The sequence below is a fragment of the Triticum dicoccoides genome, chromosome 6B (genome assembly GCF_002162155.2).
Source record: "Triticum dicoccoides isolate Atlit2015 ecotype Zavitan chromosome 6B, WEW_v2.0, whole genome shotgun sequence".
Taxonomy (NCBI): domain Eukaryota; kingdom Viridiplantae; phylum Streptophyta; class Magnoliopsida; order Poales; family Poaceae; genus Triticum; species Triticum dicoccoides.
Window position 1 is genome coordinate 7,151,972 of NC_041391.1, and position 14,488 is coordinate 7,166,459.

A 14,488-nucleotide genomic window follows, 5' to 3' on the forward strand; every position below is an offset into this window, starting at 1 on the left:
GTTTTTATTCTACATTGCAACAGAAATTGCCCGCTGCAGGTGTGCCTAAATCGATTTTCTGGCGCAGTCGAATTACACATGTGCCTGCTAATAACACCAAAGTGATTGCAATGTACTGCATTTCCTGTAGAAATGGAACCATACAAATTAACAAGTTCTCTCTTGTGGTGGCAATGCATCCACATTGGAAAATTGGAGACATTATTCTACTCATGCTCTACCAAGTCACAGGAGGGTTCTTCCTTTTTATTTATGAGATGCCGAGTCGCCGTGATCAGGCTGCTTCCAGCGGATAGTTGTACTATATTAAGTTTGTAGATATGGACCATATGGTTGTCAATATTGTTAAGTTCATAATTGTTAAGTACCGAGTAACCTAGATCGGCCTTTTGTCCAATAGTGTCACCACTATATATATGTTACTCAAATGATGTTTGCCAAGTTGTTAAATTTTCATGGAAACTATTAATATCGTACACAGTTCATTCAATTTAAGCATGTGCCCAGTAGAGTAGAGGATGTCCATATTTTCGATGTGACGATCAGCACTGATTTTTAGAACACATTTGCATATTAGTTGTCCATATTGCAAATTCAGATAATATAGAGATAGGCCAACCCATACAGTGACATATTTGACATGCATGAACAAAATCAATTGAGCATATGTATATATGCTCAAATTATTCGTCCAGTGCCTAGTTCGATGAGTAATTTACAATCTATTAGCTCGCTAGGGCAGCCTCGACATTGGGGATCACTGGTATTGCCTCGGGCGTAGCACTCACCAGGGCTACCGCGACTGCCGGGTCTGCCCCAATGACGTTTAGTGAGACGGCGATGGCTCTTGCCAGGGCTTCCATCACAGCCCCCAGGCATGCCCCAGCGAAGTCCGGCGTTGCGCCCTCCTACATTTGGACATAAGCTTGCGCCTCGTGCGGCAGCAACCACTACCGCAGTTGTCCTTGCACTACAAGAAATATATCAACTAGTGACCTTCTGTCAGTGACCCTGGAAGAATTGGTCATAGATCTATGACCATTTGAGACCAATTGGTCAAAAGCTGTTCGGGGGGCTCCAAATCCTAAACCATTGCGACCATTTTGATCAGAAAGGTCGTAATTTCCTTACACGAAATGGTCACAAAGCAAATAGTGCAGGTCCGCTGCCTTATTTCTAGTTGTTAACGACCAATATAGATGGTCATAGCCTTGTAGATTGTGGTGGGTTGTGATGACTAGGTGCCATCTCATCAGTTTTGCCTATGTGTCATGTCCATGTGTCAATTTTTGCCCTAGGTTGTGAAGCAACCTATATTTCTGTTATTCCAAAAATTCCCAAAAAATTCTCATAAACTGTTTGGATCATATCTTCATCAAATATGTCAAAAAGCTTCCTTTCCTAGTTCAAAAATAACTCAACAATATTCATTTTCCTATCCTGTTCAAACCAGCACTTTGTGAAGGAAGTACCACTTTGGCATGTCCAAATGGTATCCATTTTCTACAGTGCTTTTCTATGCCCAAATAACCATCCTCCACCAAATGCCAGCTCAATCCATTCATTATTTTGAGCCCAGCTTCAACATTCGTATTTATGTCCAGTGTGGTACTTTGCAAAGCAAGTACCACCTAGGCTCCACCTTTTGAGGTGAAAATTTGTGAAGACGGTCTTCTTAGTAACTGATCATTCTCAGCCAAAACTCACGCCCATTAGCCATGTGCATTTCCCGTACCGCAAATCAAACACTTGGCTGCTTATTCATGTTTGAGCATCGATCGGTCTCCTCGTGAGAATCTTATGTTGTGATTTTCTTCCTAGCACCTACCTAGGGAGTGCCCAACCCACTAGACATGCCTAGGCCGCCCAGAACACATGGCAACGCCACGGTCACGCGGTGACCATGCGGCGGGCATGCAAGCTTACGCGCTCTAGAGTTGGGGCCCTCGGCCGCCGTCCAAACCTCGATGTCTCGCCATCAAACCATGTATTTCTGATTAAATAGATACTTATTTACCTAGAAATGATTTTTGAAAAAAATAAAGAGCAAACTATGAGGCAGCTGCAGTTCAAATTTGACCCTCTTCCAGCTGAATCGACGGGAATTTGTCCTTTTCAGCAGAGGTGGATCAAAAAATTTGACACCCAACCATTTTGTCAATTGTGCATTAAATATGGCCTAGTATTTTATAAAATTGATTAGGTCCAATTTTGCAACAAATATATGGTAGGTCCTTCACAAAAAAAACTCATTTCGGGCACTCGAAAAATGGAAAATGAATTTTCCGTGCAAAGAAAATGAAAACTCCCTTAGACAACATTGTTTGGAATTCCAAGATGCACCCTTGTGCACTATATGAGATCATTTGAACAAACTATGCCATGAATGTGGCCATAAGATTGATCATTTGGCTTGAAAGCCATGAATCTTCGCGCATGATAGCTCATTTCTGAGAACACTTTTTAAAAATAATTACCGTATTACAAGTTTATTACTTTTCCTGGAAACTTGGTCACATATAATGACACAATGCGAAGGTTTTCCAATTTTTTGATTTTTTTGAATTTTTTATGCCCGTTTCAAAATGCGGTCAAAACGGCGGGCTTGACCGTTCCTATCTAGTGGTTGAATCTTGGAATTTTTTTGGTGTTTCTCTTATTAAATAGATACTTATGTACCTAGAAATGATTTTTTGAAAAAATAAAGAGTAAGCTATGAGGAAGCTGCAGTTCAAATTTGACCCGCTTCCTCCTGAATCGGCAGGAATTTGTCTTTTTCACCAGAGGTGGATCAAAACTTTTTACACCCAACCATTTGGTTAATTGTGAATCAAATATGGCCTAGTATTTTATAAAATTGATTTGGTCCAATTTTGCAACAAATATATGGTAGGCCATTCACAAAAAAAACTCATTTCGGGCACTCAGAAAATGGAAAATCAATGTTCCGTGCAAAGAAAATAAAAACTCCCTTAAGCAATATTGTTTTCCATTCCAATATGCACCCTTGTGCACAATATGAGATCATTTGAACAAACTATGCCATGAATGTGGCCATAAGATTGATCATTTGGCTTGAAAGTCATTGATCTCTACACGTGATAGCTCGTTTCTGAGAACACTTTTTTAAAATAATTGTCGTATTACAAGGTTGTTATTTTTCCTGGGAACTTGTCCACATATAATGACACAATGCGAAGGTTTCTCAATTATTATTTTTTGAATTTTTTATGCCCGTTTCAAAATGTTGTCAAAACGGCGGGCTTGATCGTTCCTAGCTAGTGGTTGATTCTTGGAAATTTTTTTGGTGTTTCTCTGATTAAATAGATACTTATGTACCTATAAATAATTTTTGGAAAAAATAAAGAGCAAACTAAGGCAGCTGCAGTTCAAATTTGACCCGCTTCCAACTGAATCGGCGACAATTTGTCTTTTTCACCAGAGGTGGATCAAAACTTTTTACGCCCAACCATTTTGTAAATTGTGCATTAAACATGGCCTAGTATTTTATAAAATTGATTTGGTCCATTTTTGCAACAATTATTTGGTAGTTCCTTCACAAAAAAACCTCATTTCGGGCACTCAGAAAATGAAAAATGAATTTTCCGTGCAAAGAAAATGAAAACTCCCTTAGGCAACATTGTTTGGAATTCCAAGATGCACCCTTGTGCACCATATGAGATCATTTTAACAAACTATGCCATGAATGTGGCGATAAGATTGATCATTTGGCTTGAAAGCCATGAATCTTCACGAATGATAGCTCATTTCTGAGAATACTTTTTTAAAATAATTATCATATTACAAGTTATTATTTTTTCTGGAAACTTTGTGACATATAATGACACAATGCGAAGGTTTTCCAATTTTTTGATTTTTTTGAATTTTTTATGCCCGTTTCAAAATGCGGTCAAAACGGTGGGCATGACCGTTCCTAGCTAGTTGTTGAATGTTGGAAAACTTTTGATGTTTCTCTTATTAAATAGATACTTACGTACCTAGAAATGATTTTTGGAAAAAGTAAAGAACAAACTATGAGGCAGCTCCAGTTCAAATTTGACCCGCTTCCAGCTGAATCGACGGAAATTTGTCTTTTTCACCAGAGGTGGAGCAAAACTTCTCACACCCAACAATTTGGTAAATTGTGGTTTAAATATGTCCTATTATTTTAGAAAATTGATTTGGTACAATTTTTCAACAATTATTTGGTAGGCCCTTCACAAAAAAACTCATTTTGGGCACTCGAATAATGATTAAAAATAGCTACAAAGATAAAAATATTGCATGCAAACTGGCTATCATCCATAAAATATGCTCTAAATTGATAGAAAATTTTAGTTGTGCCATTTTGCAAAATATTTATGATAGTTGCTTCACAAAACCCTCCTAGTTTTAGTACTTAGAAACTATTCTAAATCATAATTTTTCTGAACCAATCAGAGCTCTTCACGCAGATCACCCCCTTAGCCGATCTGGACCGTCCACATCCGACGGATCCAACGTCTCTCAGGTCCCCTCTCAACCCAACCCAGCCCAAACCCTAGCAGCCCCCCTCTCCTCGCTCGATCGAGATCTCGCTCCCCTCGTCTCCCACATCGCCGCCACCACCCTCATATCCCCGATCCCATCACCCCCTCGTCTCCCTCCCAAACCTTGCCGCCGTCGGCCTCTCCCCCTCCTCTCCGCCGCAACCAGCCCACAGATTTCCTCCCACCTTTCCCCTCCTCCCCTTCTCCGGCCAAGAACCTCGCCGGCGCCTCCGCCCCCTCCTCGCCGGCCCGCCATGGCGCTGTACCGCCGCGCGGCCTCCGTGATCCGGCGGCGCGGGGCCCTGCCGCTGCCCCAGCTCCCGGCGTGGGACATGGCGTCGCTCTTCGGCCACGTCGAGCCGGCGCCAAAGGACCCCCCTCGGCATCACCGAGGCCTTCCTCGCCGACCCCTCCTCCGACAAAGTCAACGTCGGCGTCGTACGTGCTTATACTCCTCTCGTCTACTATGGCCCGCAGCTCCTCGGCTTCGGACTGGGCGAGGGACATCACGGCAGAGGACGCGGTTCAGCCCGAGCGCCTGCGCGGCGTCGAGAGCTTCAGGATCAGGGATGCGAGCCGCCACACCGTGCGCGCCTGCGGGCTACGCGCCGCAATCAGATGCCTCGGAGCCTCGTGCGGTGGCGCATCGTCGCCGTCAACCACGGCGCCAGGACAGCCCGAGGGGAGTGGGAGCGGGAGGATGTACGGCATCCTCGCCGTTCTCGGTGCTTCTCTAGCGCTTAGCGTGGTGTCCTGCGTGCTGTGCTACCTCGTGGGTCAGAGCAGCGAGGCTGCTCCGTCCGGAGAGAACCAGGACAAGGTAATCTCCCCTGCTTCTCAATTCTCATGCATCTTTGTCGTGCAGGCGATCTTTGTCGATCAGTGATTTTGCCGCGAGGCTTACAGGGCATGTTTTTGCCAGCCCAATCACAGCATATTTTCCCACTCTAGGAACAGATATAGACGATCAGTGCAGTGCCGATTTTCTGCTACACGCGCACTGGCCTGCAAGATAATGTGCTAATGGTTTTGATAGAGCTGTCGGTCAGAAGTTTCTTTGACCACGCTACTATCGCTGACCCTGATAACCACTTTTGGATGCTCTGTTATATGATTTTAAGTGTCTGACCACTTCATGAGTATGCATAAATGCATTGTCCCTTGTTTACCATGTAGTTGTATCGCTTTTCGTTCATCCTGACCTATGGTGTGTTGCTGTGTTCAGGAGGATCTTTGGTTGCCGGCCTTCCCCATTAGAACCGAGGTCTGTGCACATACCTATCTATTGTTGCGCATTATTTTGACAACTATGTGTTATGCACTTCTGCTTGCTCTTATTGATTGTCTATATCTGTTCCTGCAATGGGAAAACATTGACAAGATAAAGGAGTTCAATTGGAACTTTCAAAATTTAGAGGTATATATAGGACATGTGACTCTATTGGGCTTCTAGTTGATATTATTGCTTCTTTACCGTAAGATTCATGGTTCATTGTTGGTGGGCAGAAAGCTCTAGAAGAAGGGAGGAGCTGTATGGGAAGACAGTTTACTGCATAGTGGATCAGAGTACATTTGGTGTTCCTCTTCTCTGAAGTTTGCATAGCTTAGAATCCCTTATCTGTGATTCTGTATCTAGCTTTTGTCTGAAGCTTGCATACCTTAGAATACCTTATCCTCAAGTCATGTCTAGTTAAGCCTTTCCACCCCTTGATAGGTACCACTGATTTGGACTGGTGTTTTCCTGAAATTATATGCTGGTTTCATTTCATCATCTGAGTAGAAAGGCTTTCTTTTTGTAAGAGAGGTTCCCATACAGCATCAGGTAGGGAGAGGTGACATTTTGGTAGGCCAGGATACAAGATACCAGAACTAACAGTTCTCGCCTTGCTTATGTTTTGTTATCTCAGCTTATCTAATAAAACTGGCAATTATAGGATACAAGATACCATAACTACATAACTGGGGTCATTTGAATTACTGTAGTTGTGCCGTCTGGCTAGTGGGCTAATATGGGAGCCACAGCATGGCATCTCTGTAGGGAAAGGTGACATTTTGGTAGGCCAGGGCGTGTGCTTGTATTCAGGCTCAAAATGCGCCCCATTTACTTCACCTCTAGAATATCTCTTTGCTGTCTTTGTGGAATAGTAACATATGGATTGTCATACCTGCTTAAATCTTAGTCGCTACATGCTAGTAGGATATTATTTACCAATTCTATCTTCTGCGATTAAAACAAATCCATGACAGAGTTGCAACAAACAGATTTTACCAGTTCTATCTTCTGTATCAAAACAAATCCACAACAGTTTTCCAATGACAGTAGCAACAAACTGATTTTTATCAATTATATGTTCTGCTATTAAAACCAATTCTACCGAGGTAAACTGCAGATGCGATTTTTATTAATTAGATCTTCTGCGATTAAAACCATATTGGGTAACAACTTGCTTCAACTGGAGATGCCTGCGATTAAAACTAAAGTTTCATTCATCTTATGGTATCTTGTTCTCTGTGATAACTCTTGACTTGCAAGATACAATGTTGATTTATTATATATACCCGCACAGCAAGTATATAGTGTTGCCTTATTCGGTCTGAACTTTGCATATGTTTATTCAGTTTACAACTAAGATTAGTTTCATGTGTTTATAAGAATTATTGATGCAAACCACTATGTGTGTGCATAGCAGGGACGGCTCAGATCTGACGTTTTTGGTGTCTTGCTGGTTTTCAGGGCGGGGGTGGTGTAGTGGCCGCATGAACATGCTCAGGGGCATCATCGGCGGGGCGCTCAAGAGATGGGCGAGGTGGATGCTGCCCACCCAGACGGTACACAACATGGGGGAGTCCATCTCCGACCGTCCCAAGCACGACCATGATAGACCTACAATGACAGGTAGCATTTCCATCTCCATCTCCCTCCCCCTCTTCCTCGAAGTAGTAGCACATCATCAGGTAGTAGGACGGTGAATACATGTGTGCGGTAGCTTGTTCTGTAACTTGTTCAAATGATAAGAGAGGTTCCCATACAACATCAGGTAGTAGTATGACAGCATCAGCATCAGGTAGTAGCTTGTTCTGTAACTTGTGTCTCAGGTTGTTCAAATGTGCATTCATCAGGTTCCCATTGTGGTTACAACTGCAATGTGTGATCCTAGCTATAAAATATAAGGGGCAGTCTTAACATTCATTTATAACTCTAATCTAGCTTGAACAAGCAATCGAGGGATAACTGCCAGTTTCTTTTGTATGGCGTACATGTTGAATGTCATTGGATGATGATCTAACCATTTTTCTCATCACAAAGTATGCATCGGCAATATAATTTGCAGCATTAGTTAGGTACTGTTGTAGTTTTTTTTAGACTTGTATGAGTAAAATGCACGATGCTGGTGACTAACCAGAAAAGTTCTTTGAGTTCCATACATTGAGTAAAACATTTCAATCTGTCATTGAAGTACTGTGATATATCAACTATATATATCCGTGATACCATTTCTGTACTGTGATAGCTTCTCATATTTTTGTATTATACTTTATACATTATTCCTATTTGAAGTCATCAACTGAGTTGTTGTAAACATTCCTGCCATGTGATGCTTCCTTTTTCATGCTTTGCTACTATAGATGATTTGCTTGAACTGAGATGATTGGTGTATTTGTGCTTATAATTATGCTTGTATGTGATTGTTGCAGCATGACCCAACCAAATAAACATTTTGTTCCTTGATCTAGCTCTAAAAGTGTGGTTACGTCTCTTTGCATGAGCTCTGGGCTGAAGAAATTTGAAGAAGCTTGAAGCCGGACAAAGTAAAGAGTAGCGAGTAATAATGTAGTGCTAGTTATGTTGTACAGTAGCCAGCATATCTGGTTGTATGAACACTATTGTAAATACTGTCATTTCGTATTTGTACAGTAGTCAGCATATTTGGTGCTAATATTGGCTATCATTTTACAGTTTCATATGTTCTCTTGCCATTTGAAATATTTTTCATTTGTTTATTGTCAAAGTGTGAGAAATGGAAAGATGACCCGTGGGGCAAACGAAAAGGCCAAGGCCCAAAAAGTATATGGAATGTAAAAAGGCTGAGGCCCAATACAGTAATGGACTATAAAAGGGTTGAGGGCGAAAAAAATGGACTATAAAAGACAATGGCCAAGAATAAAAAACGTTGAATTGTTGGGCTAGGCCCATGTAGCTAGTAAAAAATAACAGGAAAAATATAAATAAAAAGGCTGCAATGTTGGGCTTGGTCCATGAAGCTGAAAAAAAAATCATAGGAAAAAAATGTAAATGGGCTGAATTAATGGGCTCGGCCTATATAAACACCGAATTGGACTGGGCTGAATCTTCTGTCACATCAGATTGCCATGCTGGATGCCTACGTGGACTGGGGAGGTTGCTAGTGACCAAAACACCACAGTAGACATATTTTGGTCATAAACGTCCACGGCCATTCCAGAAGAAAGGTCGCTATAGTCATTTTACGACCGCCGGCTTTTGACATTCTGGTTTTGGTCACAAAAAGGTCACAAATGGAAAATTGTGACCATTCAGTGACCAATAGTGGTGGTCACAAGTTGACATATTTCTTGTAGTGTTGCGTCATCGCGGTTCCTGCTCCGCCGCCCGCACCATCCGCAATACTCTTCACCGAGCCAGCAGTATCACCCACCGGCGATCCCTGTCCGCTTCCAGGACAACCCTGGCTAACCCGGCGACTTGCTCGTACCACGTTCCCTGCTTCCTGTGGCCGTCGTCGGAAGAGGCGGCGGCATGGCCGTCGACCGCCAAGCCGACCATCGCGCCACCAGTCTCCATTCCACCATAGCCCAAATCCATTATGTCGTCGGCTATTGGGGGTATGCTGGTATTTGTGGGTAACTAGCTCGCAAGGGGATCAATAGTTAGTCGACGCCGCCAGCCATTATTTTGGATTTTATAGATAGCAGTTGGCTAGGGGGTTGAGGGGTTTACAATTTATCCATGCGGCTGCGCGGGAAGACTAAGTGGAGCGCACAATTCCCAGCACACCATTGTATGTTGTGTCATGTGCTATCACACATGTGTTAACATAAGGACACATATCTGTAACTTACAAATCATCATGCACTAGTACTCACACCATGCATCGTGTGCAATGCTACTAGCCATCGCAAACAACTCGCTTGCATTTTTCAAAAAAAAATTCTACACACATAATCGCACACGAAACAACTATAGCAACTGTCTCCAAGGGTTAGGGACACCATAAATATCATATGTTCGCTCTGTATCGTCTCTTTACTCTGGTAGCCCCCAAATCTGGCCTTCTTCTCCCCACTGTCCTCGCCTCCACAAAATCCTCCATATAACGCATGTCCTCAGAAACTCAAACCACCCTCTCCATCGCAGAAGGTGGGGGAGATGCAGCTCATAAGCGCGCAGGAGCCTGCGACGGCGGTACGCGCTAACGAGGGTGCGACGGCCTTGGTGGCAAGCGCGGAAGAGTTAGCGGCTGCAGCAGATCGGTTTGGGGCAAGCGCGATTTGGTACGCAGAACGAGCGGTTGAGGCCGCGGCCTGGGCGGCACGCGATGATGAGTCCGACATTGCCTTGGAGTTGGCGACACAAGTGGATTTCGTTGTGGTATGGGCGACAACCTCCTTAGGGTCTGGTAGAGCTCTAGTAGCACACGCAGCAAATGCCTTTGCTGTTTACGACCGCATAGAACATGTCCGTCAAGGCCGCGTCGTATGCGTGTGTTTGCCTGTGGACGGGATTTTCCCTGAGCCCGGAGCTACTCTCATGGAGTAGGAGCAGACGGATGGCCGGCCTATGAAATGTTCAAGTACATGGCCGTCGCCGACCCGAATCTCGACACTTCCTTCCGAGAGAGGATTTTGCTTCAATGCGGAGAATATTTCAACATCGCCGCACCAACAGGCTAGCTCCGTAACAATGCCGACCAGTAATTGTTTATATTTTGCTGTTTTCTGAACCTTGTTTATCCGCTATTATGTTGTTTGGTTGATTATTTATGAGTACGAACAGTAATTTGTGCAATCATTTTCTGAATCATGTGCTTATTAGCATGAATTATATGTGTTATTGCCGGTCTGTGCTACTACACAATTCTGATTACTAACCTGTTTATTGGGTATCACACACATCTTATTATACCAAATCATTTGTGATTTTTTATCATCGCAAACAATTCACCCGAGTGACCTGTTTGCCTTGTATCACAAATATATTATCACTTGTAAACGTTTGTGTTATTTTTTACCATCAGTTCATCTGAGCTGCCTGTTTGCCGCGTATCACACGCATCTTGTTAAGTTGAACTGTTTTTGTTCTCCTGGCTCATCGTAAACAGTTCATCCGAGTGAATTGTATGTCGTCTGTCGCACACACCTTGATCTGTCCGACCATTTCTGTTGTGTTGGCTAATCACAAACTGTTCATCCGGTTGAACTGTATGTCGTATATCGCACACACCTTCATATTGCTGACTATTTTTGTTGTTATGCTCCTCGCAAACACTTAATTCGAATGAATTGTATGCTATGTTTCACACACACAACTGTAATCTGAATCGTGTTTGATGTCTCCACATTCGCTAACCGTTCGTATCATTTTTGACGGTTTTCTTACAACATTGTTTGCGATTAATGCATCGCAAACAGTTTCGTCGAAGGAACTCTAATTGCATTGTCGTGTTAGCAGCATACTGTAGAAGTAAGGCGTTGCCGGAGAGGGCTCGCCGAACATGCGAGGAGGGGCGGGGTATGGAGGGTTTAGGACTGGATTGCCTTGGGGGAAGAAAGAGTAAGTAGATGAACACTGGACGTGGGAAGAAAAGGGTTGGAGGAGGAAGTAGATGATTTGGCCGCTCAATCCTAATCCAACGGCTGCGAGCAAAAGTGACTTATGCCAAGAAAAAAAATCAGATGTCTGACGTGTAGGCGCTCCCATATTTTGAACACGTCTACGTCCTGCAACGATCTAATCCTCTGCCACCTATATTCATCTATAGCGGCATCAGTGGCCGCTACCAAGGTTGGTGGTGTTCAAGGGCGACAACAACCTCTACTTGAGCGGGGTGACCATCAGCGGCCGCAACTACCTCCAGTTCTCGGCGCGCGACCCCGGCGACCCCACGGTGGCGCACGAGATAACCTACCCCGGCAGCAACAACAGAATGCACCTGCGCAACATCCACCACAACATGATGTGGGGGTTTCGCAGCATCCTCAGAGCACACGCTACCTCAGAAGGAGGACGAGTGGCGGCATCACCAACTGCCTCAACGGCGGCTCCACGAGCAGGGGCGTCACCGCCGACGCGCGGATCAGGGTGGAGGAGCCCGTCCTTGACCGGGAGATCTACAACGTCGAGTACAGGCTGAACAATGTCAGGATCTACGAAACCAGCGTCATCACCATGGCCACCACGGCCGCCGTCAATGACACCTCCAAGGAGAACATCAAGACGCTCACTCTCGCCTACGAGGAGTCGAGTTGAGCACCTGGGACGCCACCCTCGAGCTCAAGCTAGGGTACAAGTCCAGGCTCCGAGCCGGGTTCCCAAAGCTCGGCCTCGGTGCCACCGTCAACATCTCCGCCGAGTTCTTCGGGGCCTACAACTGGGCCGAGACCATGGAGAAGAAGGTGAGCCATGAGGTTGAGTACGAGGTCACCGTGCCTCCCAAGACCAAGGTAACCGTCAGCCTCATCGCGACGAGGAGTGCCGTCGACGCCCCCTTCGACTACCAGCAGAGGGACGTCATGTCCACCGACCGAAAAGCTCGGGTTGTTAGCAGGACGGATGGCCTCTACACTGGCGTCAACAGCTACAACTTCAAGTTCCAGACCACGGAGGAGAAGCTCAAGCCAAGGCTTTTGGCCACAACCCCTCCTTGAGTTCTGTATACGTACATGTATGGGACGTACTAATAAATAAAGTCCATAAAACGAGTGCCGCGTCCCAATGTGTTTCCAAAGTTTTCCAATGAGTTGTACTAGTAATAAAAAAATTATCCCAATGTTTTCTCGGCCTTTGAATTTTCTCATAAAAAGATTTCTCAAATTGAAGGCACGCTTTTCAGGCACGAGCGCATGCATGTGCTAATTTCTTGTCTGATAGTGCATGTGGTTGTGGCATTAAAGGCATTCACGCTGCTTCCTTCAGTTTGATAAAAACATAATCATGCGCATTCATTTCGGGTTTTCAAAATTAAAAAAATCATATCTTTGAAACCGTGCGTCAAAATTCAGATTCGTTTTCACCGTTGGAATTCTCGCAACAAGATCTTTCAAACCACATCCCGCATGGGCGTGTTTCGATGAATATTTTTCGATGCCAACGTTGGTTCCATATGGTGCAACTCTATTACTGCATGGTGCAAATTTAGTATTGCATCAAATATCACCGAACAATATCAAGGTAATGAAAGCTTTAAAAAATTCATTCACATCAAATGGCTTTGTTTTTCGTCAAGAAATTAATTAGACAATTATTGAGAAAACATATAATCACATAAACATGTTTAAAGTAAATATTGGATACGCTACTATCCGTAAAACCCACAACAGCACTTGAAAATGTACAAATTCTGAATACACGTCAAGCACATGTGACGCTTATCGAAGATAATAAACCATCCTACCATCTAGCTCCAGGCTTTGCTCTGCTTTTGGCATTGCCGCTGGGGTCTCCTTCTCCGTATCGCCCTTTCCTGCACCTATTGGGATCCCATTCATTGCTCGAAAGTCAGAATTGATGCAACTGATTGTCAATGGAACGCAGCAACAGATCGGCCTGATTAGTAAAACAAATCGAAGCTCACTTGGCATAAGTGGGTGGAGCTAGAATATTGAATTGTTTCTTCCAAACCTGAGTGCTGGAACAACCCAAACCAAGTTGTAAAGTGTCAGCTTGAATGAAAATTACTAACAATAGATTAATCAATTTTTTCAGGGATAACATATAAAGCATTTCGATCATGCAAGGAAGTAGTATTGCACCAAGAAAAAAAAGTGATGCATCTGACCATGAAGCAATGTCTATCAGTCACACATGATACTCAAGTTGCTTTCCAATTTTGACACGCACTTTCTATCTTGATTGTTAGGAAGATTTATGGTGGTAGCAGCTTCATTATATTATACAGTTTTGCTAGGACTCATCTAGATGAGATATAATTTGGTCTCATTCACCTTTTATAGCCATTGGATGTGATGCTATAAGATGCGTGTATGCTGACGTGTGTTGTATTTGTTCTTGTTTTCAAAGTGAATGAGACCAAATTATATCTCATCTAGATGAGTTCTAGGTACTCCTTATATTATATCAGGATGACTGGTGTACGGAAAAGTATATAGATTAGCCTTTTATAATTATAACCATAAATTACTTAAACAAAAACCAAATTATATTCACTGGACGTGGTAAGAAATAAAATTATTGTTGCAATAGCAAGCAGGAATTTAACAGTAAATCTTGTTCGGGCACGGTTGCACTGAAGAAAAAGGTATCATGTTAGCTTCTAACTCTGACAATGAAGATCGATAAAGTGAAGAGAGAAAAGATGTACTATAATCTGTAGCAAACCATTTCCCATGTGAACCATTTCAGCTACACATGCAAAAAAGTTAATTGAAGCCATGTTCTCAAGTCAAAGAAAACTTACTCCTCTCCACCATCTTCCTCACAAAACAAAATGGAATCTTTGAGATTCGTGTGCACTGGGCAACACACTTGCCCTTGCAAATTCACAGTAAATTATACAGAGGTAACAACTAAATCTAGAAGCAAAAATCTTTAGTCAAAGTAGCTAGCAGGGAAATAAGTAAATACCGAGCTGCCTTCCATGGCACCCAACAACAAGACCCTGATAGGATCATAACCAATGGAGATCGACATAACCAAGCTCAGAGGCGGAAGACGGAAAAAAATTATGGTGTGGCGAACTCTT

The 14,488-nt window shown here is 43.4% G+C and overlaps 1 pseudogene; it reads left to right on the plus strand.

Moving 5' to 3' along the window:
- The first annotated feature begins 4,783 nt into the window (after positions 1-4,783).
- Positions 4,784-12,491, plus strand: LOC119320512 (annotated as a pseudogene).
- The last annotated feature ends 1,997 nt before the right edge of the window (positions 12,492-14,488 follow it).